A 12,010-nucleotide genomic window follows, 5' to 3' on the forward strand; every position below is an offset into this window, starting at 1 on the left:
GCCCAAATGTCTAGAGCAAGAATGCAGAACCTGTAGTACTCCTGATGTTGTTGCGACTTCCAACTAGAGGTGGAAAGATCTGTTAATCTCAGTTCTCTCAGTTTCTCATTTTTCCAATCTTAGGTCCAGTTTACATTTTGTGGTGATTTTTTTAAAAAAATAATAATTCTAATTTCAATGTGAATTTCTCCCAATAAACAATTTTTAATGTGCAGTATTGACAAATGTACACCTTTTTGCAAGGGATTTCCCCTAATATAACACACATTTGTATGCTGCTTTTGTGAATAACTTCATTTTTATGCCCAGTTCCCCTAATATATTTACATTTTTGTAAGCATTATTTACTTCAAGAACAGCATTGGAAAATTAGGATAAGTGCAAACTGATACATGTGTTTCAGTTTGCATGTTATTTTGGAAAATGCAAACATGATATATTAGATACGGCTTAGAATACATACTGAATTGAATTTCTCCTCCATACCTATTCCCAACAAGTTCTGGTGTATCCATTGCAATGTCTGGGGAAAAGAGTATTGTGCTTGACCCTAGGTATGTTCAGTGGCTACTTTGTCCCTATTCTAGACATGATGACCAACAAAGAAAAGCAAGCTAGCTCTGAAATGAAATAAAGATTGTTGATTGCTTTTTCCTATCAAAGGTATGGAGCAAGGAGCTGAACCTGTCTACTGCAGAAGACAGCTGTAACTTTTCCATCAACTTCAAAAGACCAAGAGTTTCCCTGCAATGTCCAAGTTAATTTTCTGTAGTCAATCTGCAGCCTTGGATATTCGATTTTCTTGGTAGTGACAAGCAATATTAGCGCTGCAGAGTTTCTGCTCTTTCGTGTCCTAGAGATCAAAGAAGAAAGTTTTTAACAATTGGAGTCTGCAGAGTGGAGAGAGAGAGAGAGAGAAAGAAAGAGAGAGAGGTTTTGCAAGCAGAACAGAGCAGTGAAACAATTTGGGCTGACACGTCAGTCGAGCCATGATGAGATGCAGCTCTGTGTCTTCTTTTCATCAGGCCCAGATGGTGTAACATCTCTGTGGGATGAGGACATTGCTAAGATGAATACATAGATAACAGCAAGTTGGTCAAGGGAGAGGTGATAGTAGCACGTTTCGGAAAGATGACAAAATGCCCCATTTGGCTCTTTTTCTTCAAGAGGCATGTGATGTGGACTCTTTTCAGATCTTCAGTAGCTTCTGGGAACAGAATGTACTGAAAGCGTGATCTTAAAGTTTGGCCGGACATTTGCAGCTACAGGCCATTAGGAAGGCATTTAGAATGCTGTTTTGAATCTTTTTTGACTGACCTCAAAATGCTGGTGAAGTTGTATTCACCTGACCCAAGTAACTTTAGTCAAACTATGTGGGAATTTAATACCCCCAATTTCACCCGAGTTACGTTAAACTACTTTGGCTGGTTATAAGAATTTTGACTGCAGATGTGTGGGGTTGCTACTTGGCAATGTAATTTGGTGATTACAATTGCAATGTTATTTTCTGCTTGTTTGTAGTTTGAGCCATATTAACTCTCCTCCTTGTAAGCTTTTTGGCATTGTTCAGAGGGGGAGATATTTGCTCACAATTCGTTTCTAAATATAACAATGGATTGGCTTTGAGAAATCCACTAAAATCCTTGAAAATAGTAAGCAATGTAACAGCTCATCAGTTTTCAGTTCCATGACTGACATAGGTCACCATGTGAACGATTGTTGTGTAACTGGGTGGGGGGGGGGTTGAACTTTTCTGCATAATGTGGGGTGTCAGTCCACAGTTCTTAATGTTCCAACATATGGTGAGATCCACAACCTGCCATATTTTATTCAGCCTGTTTTTTAAAGGTACCTTCTGGTATCTGGCAAGCTGCAATCTTACTGTGCATCAGAACTTAGAATAGTTCTTTACTGTTCCTCAGTTGCCTGGAAAAGGCAGCTTGTCGAGAGTACATTGCAAGAAAAGGGCTTTTTTTCCTTCATAAATTGTGCATTGCCTTACTGAAGGGATAGGATTCCCCCCCACACAAACACATATTGTTCCAACTTCCCTTTCTCACAGATTCGAGACTAAATTTGGACTCAAAAGGTCTCAAAGTGGGTTAGATATTAGCTACCAGAGAAAAGTGATCTCACCTACAAAATTTTTGAACCAACAGACAGCAGAATTAAAAAGAGGATGGTAGCTGTGCATTAGGAGGAGCCTTTGGTTCTTCAAGTGGCTTCCCCCATTACTCTTAACAGAATGCCACTACCGAGCTTCAGGAGGAGGTGGGGTTGCGGGCTCTCGACCCCACCCACACTCCCGCGGGGCTGGCGTCAGCCTCGCGGGAAGCAGGGATTCCCTTGTAGGTATCCCCGCGCGCCAGCCAATCGGCTGGCGGCAGGGGCGGGCCTTCTAGACGCCACTTAAGGTCGGGGCAGCCCTTGGCTCGCCCCTTTTCTCCTTCACAGCTGATGCGGTCTGCGGCTTCGCTTCCCCTACCCGTTCTGCTTCGATCGGCTTGCTGTTTTCATTCATTGCTTCCTCAACGCGCCTGCCTCCTTCCTTGTATTGTGACAAGGAAGTTGTCGGATTTTTCCCTTTTAATTTCGCTGTTTTCGTCAAGCCACGAGGACGTCCACAAGGGGATCTAAGCATCGGGAGGCGCTGAGAGGGCTCCTTCTTTGAGGCTGTGATACCAGGATCGCTTTATCACCCGTGCCATCGCTTCACGTACTCTGGGAATTGCGCCACCTTCCCAGTGCATTTTTTCGGGACCTCTTTGATCGCCCAACGTGAGCTGCTTTAGCGCTCACGGCAGGTTTGGTTTACAGTGTTTCTTTCAGCTAAGGCAGGCTCTTACTTAATTGTTTATCTGGCTTTAGGACATTGCTTTTGTCAGAGGGTTTTGCCAGGGTTCATTTCTCGGGGGCCCCCCTTCATTCGCCTAACGTGAGTCGCTTCGGCGCTCACAGCAGGTGAGATTTTACAGCGGTTCTTTCTGTTGAGGCAGGCTCTTGTTAATCGTTTTAATTGGCTTGGGATAATTGTACTTGTCAGAGGGTTTGTCTTGTCTTAACTCTGTTATTGTTCGTCGTCCCCTTCTTTCCTTTGGATCGTGGATTTAACTGAATACTTCCTGCTTGGTTAGCCCTCTTGTTTTCTACGTTGCCTTGGTAACTCAGGCATCCGGGCGCCATTTTGGGCGACCACGTGGTGTCGTTGGCGGCCATCTTAGGTGAGGCACTCACAGGCTCATAGGCCGCTGCCTTTAAATAAGATTAAGGTTAGCGCAACATTCTTGGAGAAGCCCTCTCCCCTGTGTCTAGCGGCCATCCCTTATACAGCGTATGTCCTGGCTCCTCGTCTCCGCACCGTGCATTTAACGGCGGTTTTATTTAGTTAAAGTAGATATCGGCGCCATTTCGGTTGCACAACGTGCTCCCCCGGCGGCCATTTTGAGTGCGGCTTCCCTCCAGCGGCCATTTTGAGTGCGGCAGCCCCTCCGGCGGCCATTTTGAGTGCGGCAGCCCCTCCGGCGGCCATTTTGAGTGCGGCATCCCCTCCGGCGGCCATTTTGAGTGCGGCATCCCCCCCGGCAGCCATTTTGAGTGGGGAGTTCCCTCCCGCGGCCAATTTGAGTGTGGCATCCTTCTCCCTTTTGAAGAATTGGGCACTGCGGGCATAAATAATTGAATTTAGGATTATAAGGATAGTCCTGACTCATTCAATATTAACAATAATAATAATTTTATCCTATAAAAATAAATAAAATAAAATAAAATAAATAAATAAATTTATATATATAATTTAATATAAATATATATATATATATATATATATATATATATATAATTAAAATTATAAATATACTTTAAATAAATAGATTAAAAAAAAACATTTAATAGAACAAGTCAGGGTGAAAGGGAGCAAGCGAATTAAATAAATAGATATCTATTCAGAAGGAGAAAGGGATCCGGTAGCTTCAGTTTAGCGTCCTCACGCATATTGCCCTAGAGCATGGAAGGCAACGGTAATCCCCAAGCACCTACGCCTGGTAATGTTCTGGTCCCAACAGGTCCTTGCAATCCCCAAGCGCTGGCTCAACTTTTCTCCGCGCTTCAATCCTTTTACGCACAGTGCAGGACACCTATCACTCCTTCTCTGTGGAAGTGTCACAGGATTGCATATCTGACACCCCTCCCAGTCAGCAGGTTCAGGATGGTCCCTCCACTAGTGCAGACACCGCAGTTCAGCAGGCTGTTAGCAGGCCTCGGACACGCTTACAGACAGCACGTGCTCAAAAATCTAAATCTGGTCGTGAGAATGCTAAGGCTACAGCGCAAAAGCATAAGGCTAGCACGCAGAAGGCCGGGCCACCATCGGCCTCCCAGGCCGTCCCGCGGCAGGAGGTAATTGATGTTCCTAGTGTTTTCCAGGACATCCCTGCCCGGCAGAGCTCTTCAGAGGGGTCAACATCGGATGAGGAGCTGCCTCCGCAACAGGATGCCACAGCCGGCAATGCCTCAGCCCCGAATGGCAGCGGTTCACGTAGTGGTAAAAAGAAGGCGAAGAAAAAGCACCGGTCCAAGAAGAGCAAGAAAAGAGACACTTCCGATTCCGAGGAGGAGACAGGTACTTCCTCTTCAGATGGAGATAGTGATGTTCCTATGGAAACGTATTGGGGGGAGGGGGAGGACACAGGAGTTCCCCTGTGGGTTCATGAAAGGAGGGCCAACTCTCACCGGAAAGCCTTCAATGGCACTCTTGACTGGAAGGACGGGGCCCTGGTCCAGGACATTAAAGTTTCTACCAACTCCGCTACTGACTTTATTTTAGGGAATCACCTCTCCAAGAGGAAGAGGAATAAGATATTGAATGTGATTATGTTGATATGTTTTCATTACTACCCCCGGCGCAAACTAAGGGCAAAGGGGAGAAAAGACGATATAATGGTAAGAAAAGGTACAGGACCCCTCGGGTGGAGCGAACCTTTGAGAATTGTCTTAACGGGTATCAGGTTTTCATGGCAGTAGTGTCGGGATGTTATCCTAAGCGTGGCATGCACCTCGCCTCCTACCTGGCCCATGTGCGGAGGGCTCGGGAATTGGCTGGAGATGAGGTTGCCATGGCGTATGATGAGGAGTTCCGGAGGAATGCCTCGTTACTGTCCTCAACGCGCTGGGACCAGAAGGACAACAACTGTTGGATGGAGCATGTGGGGCCTAACATTGAAAAGAAAACCCTCGATCAACCGAGATCTGGTAAGGCGGAGGCTCAGTGCCGTAGACAGTGCTGGGACTTCAATAAGGGGACCTGTCAGCATGTGGCCTGTAAGTATTTACACGAATGTGACAAGTGCTTGGGCAGCCACCCAGCCATCAGCTGTTACAGGGGGAAGCAGCAGCCCTTTCGTGGAGGCAGGGGCCACCTTAACCGGGGTGGCCGAGGTGCTCAGGCTGGACCTTCCGGACCCCCCCAAGGAACAACCGGGTCTCATTTCTAATGCTTCCCTAGGCTTGGCATACTCCCCGATAAAATTGTGTCCCCTTAGAACTTTGTTGAAGCTTTACCCAAATAGACAGGCGGCCCGCCTGCTAGATGAAGGGTTTTCACTAGGTTTTAGAATTCCTGTTGCTTTTACCCCTAATGCCGGCTGCCCCCCTAATCAGAAATCAGTTTTAGAAAGATCAGACATTGCTCTCAAAAAGATTCAAAAGGAGATTGCTGCTGGGAGGGTAGCCGGCCCCTTCACTGCACCCCCTATTCACGAGCTACATATTTCCCCGCTTGGTATTGTTCCAAAGAAGGCCCCTGGGGAATTTCAGTTGATTCATAATCTATCCTACCCTAAGGGAGCATCAGTTAACGACGCCATTCCCCAGGAGATGTGCACGGTAAAATATGCATCCTTCGATCAGGCAGTTAAGTTGGTAAGGAGATTTGGTAGGGGCGCCTTTATGGCTAAATGCGACACTGAGTCTGCGTTTCGCCGTCTCCCGGTCCACCCAGACGATTATCGCTGGTTAGGTTTCATGTTTCAAGGAGCTTATTTCATCGATAAAGCAATGCCCATGGGTTGTTCTATCGCCTGCGCCGCCTTTGAGATGTTCAGCACATTTCTGGAATGGGCTCTAAAATTTAGAACTGGCGCCGGTGGGGTGGGGCACTACCTGGATGACTTTATCCTGGTGGCGAGTAGTGCTGGTGAGTGCAAGACCCTGCTCCAGGCTTTCGAGTCCTTAGCCAGCGAGCTGGGGGTACCTCTGGCGAGCGAAAAGACCGAGGGTCCTGTCACGACCATGACTTACCTGGGTATAGAACTTGACACTCGCGCCCAAACGTCGCGCTTACCAGCAGACAAGTTGGTTGCCCTAAAGGAGCTTATTGGCCAAATGCTGCCTTTAAAGAAGGTCACCTTGAGGCAAATTCAATCCCTCCTGGGACACCTCAACTTTGCCTGCCGTGTGGTTTCCCCCGGCCGTCCTTTTTGTGGCCGACTAGCAAAGCTGTCCGCGGGTTTACGGTCCCCACATCATAGGGTACGCCTTCCTAAGACAGTAAAGGCTGACCTTCAAATTTGGTTGCAATTCTTAGATGGTTTTAATGGCGTATCATTGTGGCAGGATACTTTGGCCTTACAGTCGGATTTCCAGGTACATTCGGACGCAGCTGGGTCCTTGGGTTTCGGTGTTTACTTCAGGGGTCAGTGGTGTGCTCAGCGTTGGCCCCCCTCTTGGCAAGGAAAACCTATACTTCGTGATTTGACATTTCTCGAATTCTTCCCCATTGTAGTTGCAATCCACATATGGGATGATCAGTTCAAAAACCGTAGGGTCTGTTTCTGGACGGACAACCAAGCGGTTGTCTCGGTCTTGAATAAACAGTCTGCACAGTCCCCAAGAGTAGCCTCGCTTTTGCGGTATTTCGTCTTGTCATGCCTGCGGTTGAACCTTCACGCTTCCGCCAAATTCGTCCCTGGTATAGATAATGACATCGCGGATGCTTTATCTCGTTTCCAGATGGAACGCTTTCGCTTATTGGCGCCGGATGCGCAGCAGCAGCCGCAAACATTTCCGGAGCACCTCTGGAGTATTGGCAACGAGAAGCAATAAAGGGAGTATTGTCTGCACTGGCACCCTCTACCCTTAAATCTTATAATAAGGCATGGCTAGACTTTACATCTTTCCGCAGGAAGAAGGAGCAGTTTAAGCCAGGCAGGCCGCCATCTAAGTCGGAAGTCATTGAGTATATGGTTCACCTTCGAGATCTAGGCCGAGCTCCCAAAACCCTCAATATCCATTCAGCGGCAATATCCTTCTTTTCTAAAGCCCTATTCTCCGTTGATCCCTGTTCACATTTTGTTGTACGGAAGATGCAGGAGGGCTGGCGCAGGTCCAGACCTCAGGGTTTAGATAGTAGAAAGCCCATAACTCTTGACATACTCACCTAAATCCGCAGGAAGTTAAGGGTCCTTTGTTGGTCAAGATATGAAGCCAGATTATTCTCTGCCGCATTTTCCTTTGCATTCTTTGGTGCCTTGCGCATAGGTGGACCGTGCAGCCAATAGGGGGCTATTGTTGGAGGACGTAACGGTAGCCAGCTCGCATGTGATTCTAAAAATCCGTAGTTCCAAGACTGATCAGCGCGGCAGGGGAGCTTTGGTTCGCCTCCAGGCATCGCAGAGGGCTGGCCCTTGCCCTGTAAAGGATGCCAGGAAATACCTGTGTGTAAGGCCAAAGTCGAACGGCCCCTTTTTCTTGCATTACGACGGATCCCTCCTTTCTAAACATCAGTTCACGAGGGTCATGCGCAAAGCGATTGCGGCTATTGGTCTTCTGCAAGAAGAGTACGCCGCGCACTCCTTTCGTATTGGGGCGGCAACCACCGCCGCTCATATGGGTTTGCCGGCCGAAAGGATTATGGACATGGGGCGTTGGAAATCGAATGCTTACAAGGGTTACATCCGTTAGCCTTTTTAACCTCCCCTCCCCTTTTTTCACCTAACCATTACGTGCACTCCTCCTGACCCGGCTTTCTTATGCTATCCTTCCAGGTGCAGTTTTGGTGAGATTGTGGATTGTCGGCCACAGTATCGTACATTGGGCTAAACGACGCGCTGAGCACAGGCGTTGGGATACTGACCTTCTACTACCTAACAATGTCAAAGTGTCTTGGATTGCTAGACGCGGTATGCGTTGGGAAGAATTCTTCCCAGCCATATCCAGAAGAATTGCGGATGAAGGTTCGCCTGATGCCTTGGTCATACAGCTGGGCGAGAATGACCTGGCTTATCGAAAAGGGGTGGACTTAATGTGGAATATTATTAATGACTTGGAGGTCTTGAGGGCATCCCATGCAAACATCACAATAATCTGGTCATCTTTACTGGAAAGGCGAGTTTGGCGGAATGCAGAGAAACCCGCGGCGGTGGATAAAGCCAGGAGGATTGTGGAGCGTTCAGTTGCGCGTAGGGCGCTTTGGGCGGACGGGTCATCAAGCACCCTGAAATTCGGTATAGCAGAGATACGCTCTATCGCTGGGATGGTGTGCATCTGTCTGATGCTGGCAATGATATCTGGTTGGCGGATATTTTTCAGGGAATTAGGGATTGGTTACAGGTTTGAGGGTATTGGCGGCGAGCCGGCTTAATGCGGCTCGGGTGGCGGTAGGCATTGGCAGGGGTATTGTCATGCAAATGAGATGGGGGGGAGGAGCGCCATCACCTCCCCCACTGCCTGAAGGGTAGTTCGTTAAAGGACTCCGAGGGGCGATGCCTCGTCCGAAACCTACGGAGGCTAGGGCCTAAAGCGCGCCCCCGAGCGGTAACCCCTCGGGGAGCGCCTAGGGATATGCATCTCGGGTTAGCTCCCCCTGTTGGTGTTTAACCCTTCCCGGTTAGACCGGATAGTCGGATAGGGGCCAATGCCTAATGCCAATACCTCTCTTACCTGTAATCAATAAAGTTGTGGCCATTTTCGCCCATTAACCTAAATACTTGTGTCCTGTGTCTTCATTTATTCTACTTGTGGGGGGAGGGAATAGCCACGCAATGCCACTACCGAGCTTCAGGAGGAGGTGGGGTTGCGGGCTCTCGACCCCACCCACACTCCCGCGGGGCTGGCGTCAGCCTCGCGGGAAGCAGGGATTCCCTTGTAGGTATCCCCGCGCGCCAGCCAATCGGCTGGCGGCAGGGGCGGGCCTTCTAGAGGCCACTTAAGGTCGGAGCAGCCCTTGGCTCGCCCCTTTTCTCCTTCGCAGCTGATGCGGTTTTCCCACCCACCCGCCCTTTAGGTTTGCCCTTTGACATTGCTATGGGCTTCGGCTGGTCGCCGCAAGGGGCCGGGTAGGAATTTTTCCATTTGGCTAATTGGCTGGTTTGGAGCCACTTGGTTTTTTCGCCTACCTCGTAGCAAATCGTCACAACTTCCTCGGTTTTGGCGGTAGGCATTGGCAGGGGTATTGTCATGCAAATGAGATCGGGGGGGAGGAGCGCCATCACCTCCCCCAATGCCTGAAGGGTAGTTCGTTAAAGGACTCCGAGGAGCGACGCCTCGTCCGAAACCTACGGAGGCTAGGGCCTAAAGCGCGCCCCCGAGCGGTAACCCCTCAGGGAGCACCTAGGGATATGCATCTCGGGTTAGCTCCCCCTGTTGGTGTTTAACCCTTCCCGGTTAGACCGGATAGTCGGATAGGGGCCAATGCCTAATGCCAATACCTCTCTTACCTGTAATCAATAAAGTTGTGGCCATTTTCGCCCATTAACCTAAATACTTGTGTCCTGTGTCTTCATTTATTCTACTTGTGGGAGGGAGGGAATAGCCACGCAATCCAAATTTGTTGTCTGTTACACAAAACCTGCAGCCCCCAACACAGTACTGTGTGTCAAAGCCAGAGCACTGAAGCATCTCAACTCTTACAACATCTTATGCTTCCAACACTGGCTTTATAGGAACAAAAATAAAATTTCCATTATTTCTCAGCTAAGAGCCCAAATTTCTGTAGTTTTGAGTCCACCACCTATTATAGATAAAAATATTAGAACTGAAGGGCATCAATAGTAATGCAATTGCCTTGCAAACATCCCCATCTCTCTCTCTCTCTCTCTCTCTCTCTCTCTCTCTCTCTCTCGCTCTCTCGCTCTCTCGCTCGCTCTGTGTGTGTGTGTGTTTCTACCACTTTTTCATTAAGCATAATTGATTCTTTGCTTTCCAAACTATGTATGTATATCCGTTGCAATGCTAATTAGAGAAACTGTGATTATTTCAAAGTCAAACCAGTTTTGCTGCCCAGGGGTCTAATCTAAATAGAGAATGATTCATTTCTAATGATATGGCCCACTACATATAGAGTTTAATTTGAAACAGAAACCTGGGTTGAAAACCTATCTTTACCATCACATAGTACAGCCTCTTGTGTTTTGGCCTCAGTTCCCAATCTATAAAATGGGGATTATTATGACCTACCTTAGAGGACAAACCAAATAAAGCCTTTAATGCACTTTTGCAAATTAAAAGTGGTATCTAAATAAGAAACAGGAACAGTAGGTGTTCATCCAGGCCTTCAATATATTTGATTACAAAACTCAAATGAACAGCTTCTCTCATAAATAATTTCACCACTTTCTCCCCTCCAAGCACAGTTAGAATTAATAAATCTAGAGTGAGAAAAGCCCCAAACTTTTTTCAATCAACATTAACATATATATAGATTTCAGGATGGCTCAGTCACACACTTACAGTACTGCCAGCCATCTGTCACGAGCATTATTAGGTTCTGCATACTGAAGGACATGACACAGAGTTGTTGCTACCAGCAGAGATGTGATCTGTCAGAACTGGGTCACATCCAACTAAACCATTACTCAACCCTGGGAAGAACAAGCATATGGGGTTGTTACTTTACCTGCTGAAGGAGTGCCATGTCTGCATGTCACATTAGATTGCAACCCTAATGAATTAGCACTTGTTTGCCAGAGTGTTGTGAGGCCATAAGAAGAATCCTACCGGATCAGAACAAAGGTCCATCTAGTCAAGTACTCTGTTTCCAACACTTATCGCAGACTATTGCTCACAGGTTTGGAATTAACAAGACCCAGGACCTTGCCCAAGATAGTGTTAATTTGATCAGTTTATGAGAAACATACCTGGCTTTGACTTAGCTTTCTGTACAGGGATTAAGGAGAATTTTAAACTGCTAGTCCTGATTTGCTTTTGGATTAGAATATTGTATCTTCTCTGAGGTGTTCCTTCTTCTAGGTGGGTACTGCTTTGTTTGTCTGATTTAAGTGAGCTCCGATGGCCAAATGTTTGTTTGTTTTCTCTTTCATCAACACTTTAGCAGAAGGACCAGAGTGGACACAGAAGATGCTATCAAGATACAGGGAGCAGGGATGTGTCTGAAAGGTCCACCTTGGCAGAGGAGCGGGGGGATAGCAGGACATTCACGAGGCTGGAACAATTTGTGAACAGGGCCGCTATCCAAATGTCTTAAGAGTTCCAGCTCCCTCAGGGAAGCACAAGGAATGGCAGTCCAGAGGAGGGCTTTCTCTGTGGTGGCCCCTCAATTGTGGAACAGAGATGTGTCTACTATTTGACAGAAGACACACCTCTTTACCCTGGCCTTTGGCACTCAAATGTATTTCTTTCATGGAGCCCACCTTCTTTGCTGAATTTATATTGTTCTGTTCCATTTGTGGTGGCTTTACCTGGTTTTATATTTTTATATTCTTTTGTCGTAATGCGCCCTGAAATCTTAAGGTGAAGGCAATGGTGGCTGGTGCCCCGTGGGAATGGTGAGGCAGAAAACAAGTAATCTCAAAATAGGTAGAGCCAGTGACAAGCAGAGCCAACTCTTTCTAATTTTGTCTCTATTCTCCTCCCTGCCGAGTTCTACAAAAGCAACTGAAACAAACCAGGAAGAGGAACAACAACCTTTTTGGATGGTTGTAACACAGGTAGGTTGAAGAGGGTATTTTTTCCTAATGGGCCAGCTTCCACAGGGTGAAGGGTGGGGAAGAAATCTTAA

At 47.4% G+C, this 12,010-nt stretch overlaps 1 long non-coding RNA gene across 2 annotated transcripts in view; it reads right to left on the reverse strand.

The window, feature by feature from the left end:
• Positions 1–290: 290 nt before the first annotated feature.
• Positions 291–12,010, reverse strand: part of LOC307199376 — a 36,915-nt gene continuing 25,195 nt past the window's right edge. The window contains exon 3 of one of the 2 annotated variants that reach the window (XR_013831942.1): positions 291–853. This is a non-coding gene — a long non-coding RNA (uncharacterized lncRNA). The remainder of the gene's footprint in view (positions 854–12,010) is intronic. The other variant, XR_013831943.1, reaches the window with a different exon arrangement.

Source organism: Podarcis cretensis (genome assembly GCF_951804945.1).
Source record: "Podarcis cretensis genome assembly, chromosome: 12".
NCBI lineage: Eukaryota > Metazoa > Chordata > Lepidosauria > Squamata > Lacertidae > Podarcis > Podarcis cretensis.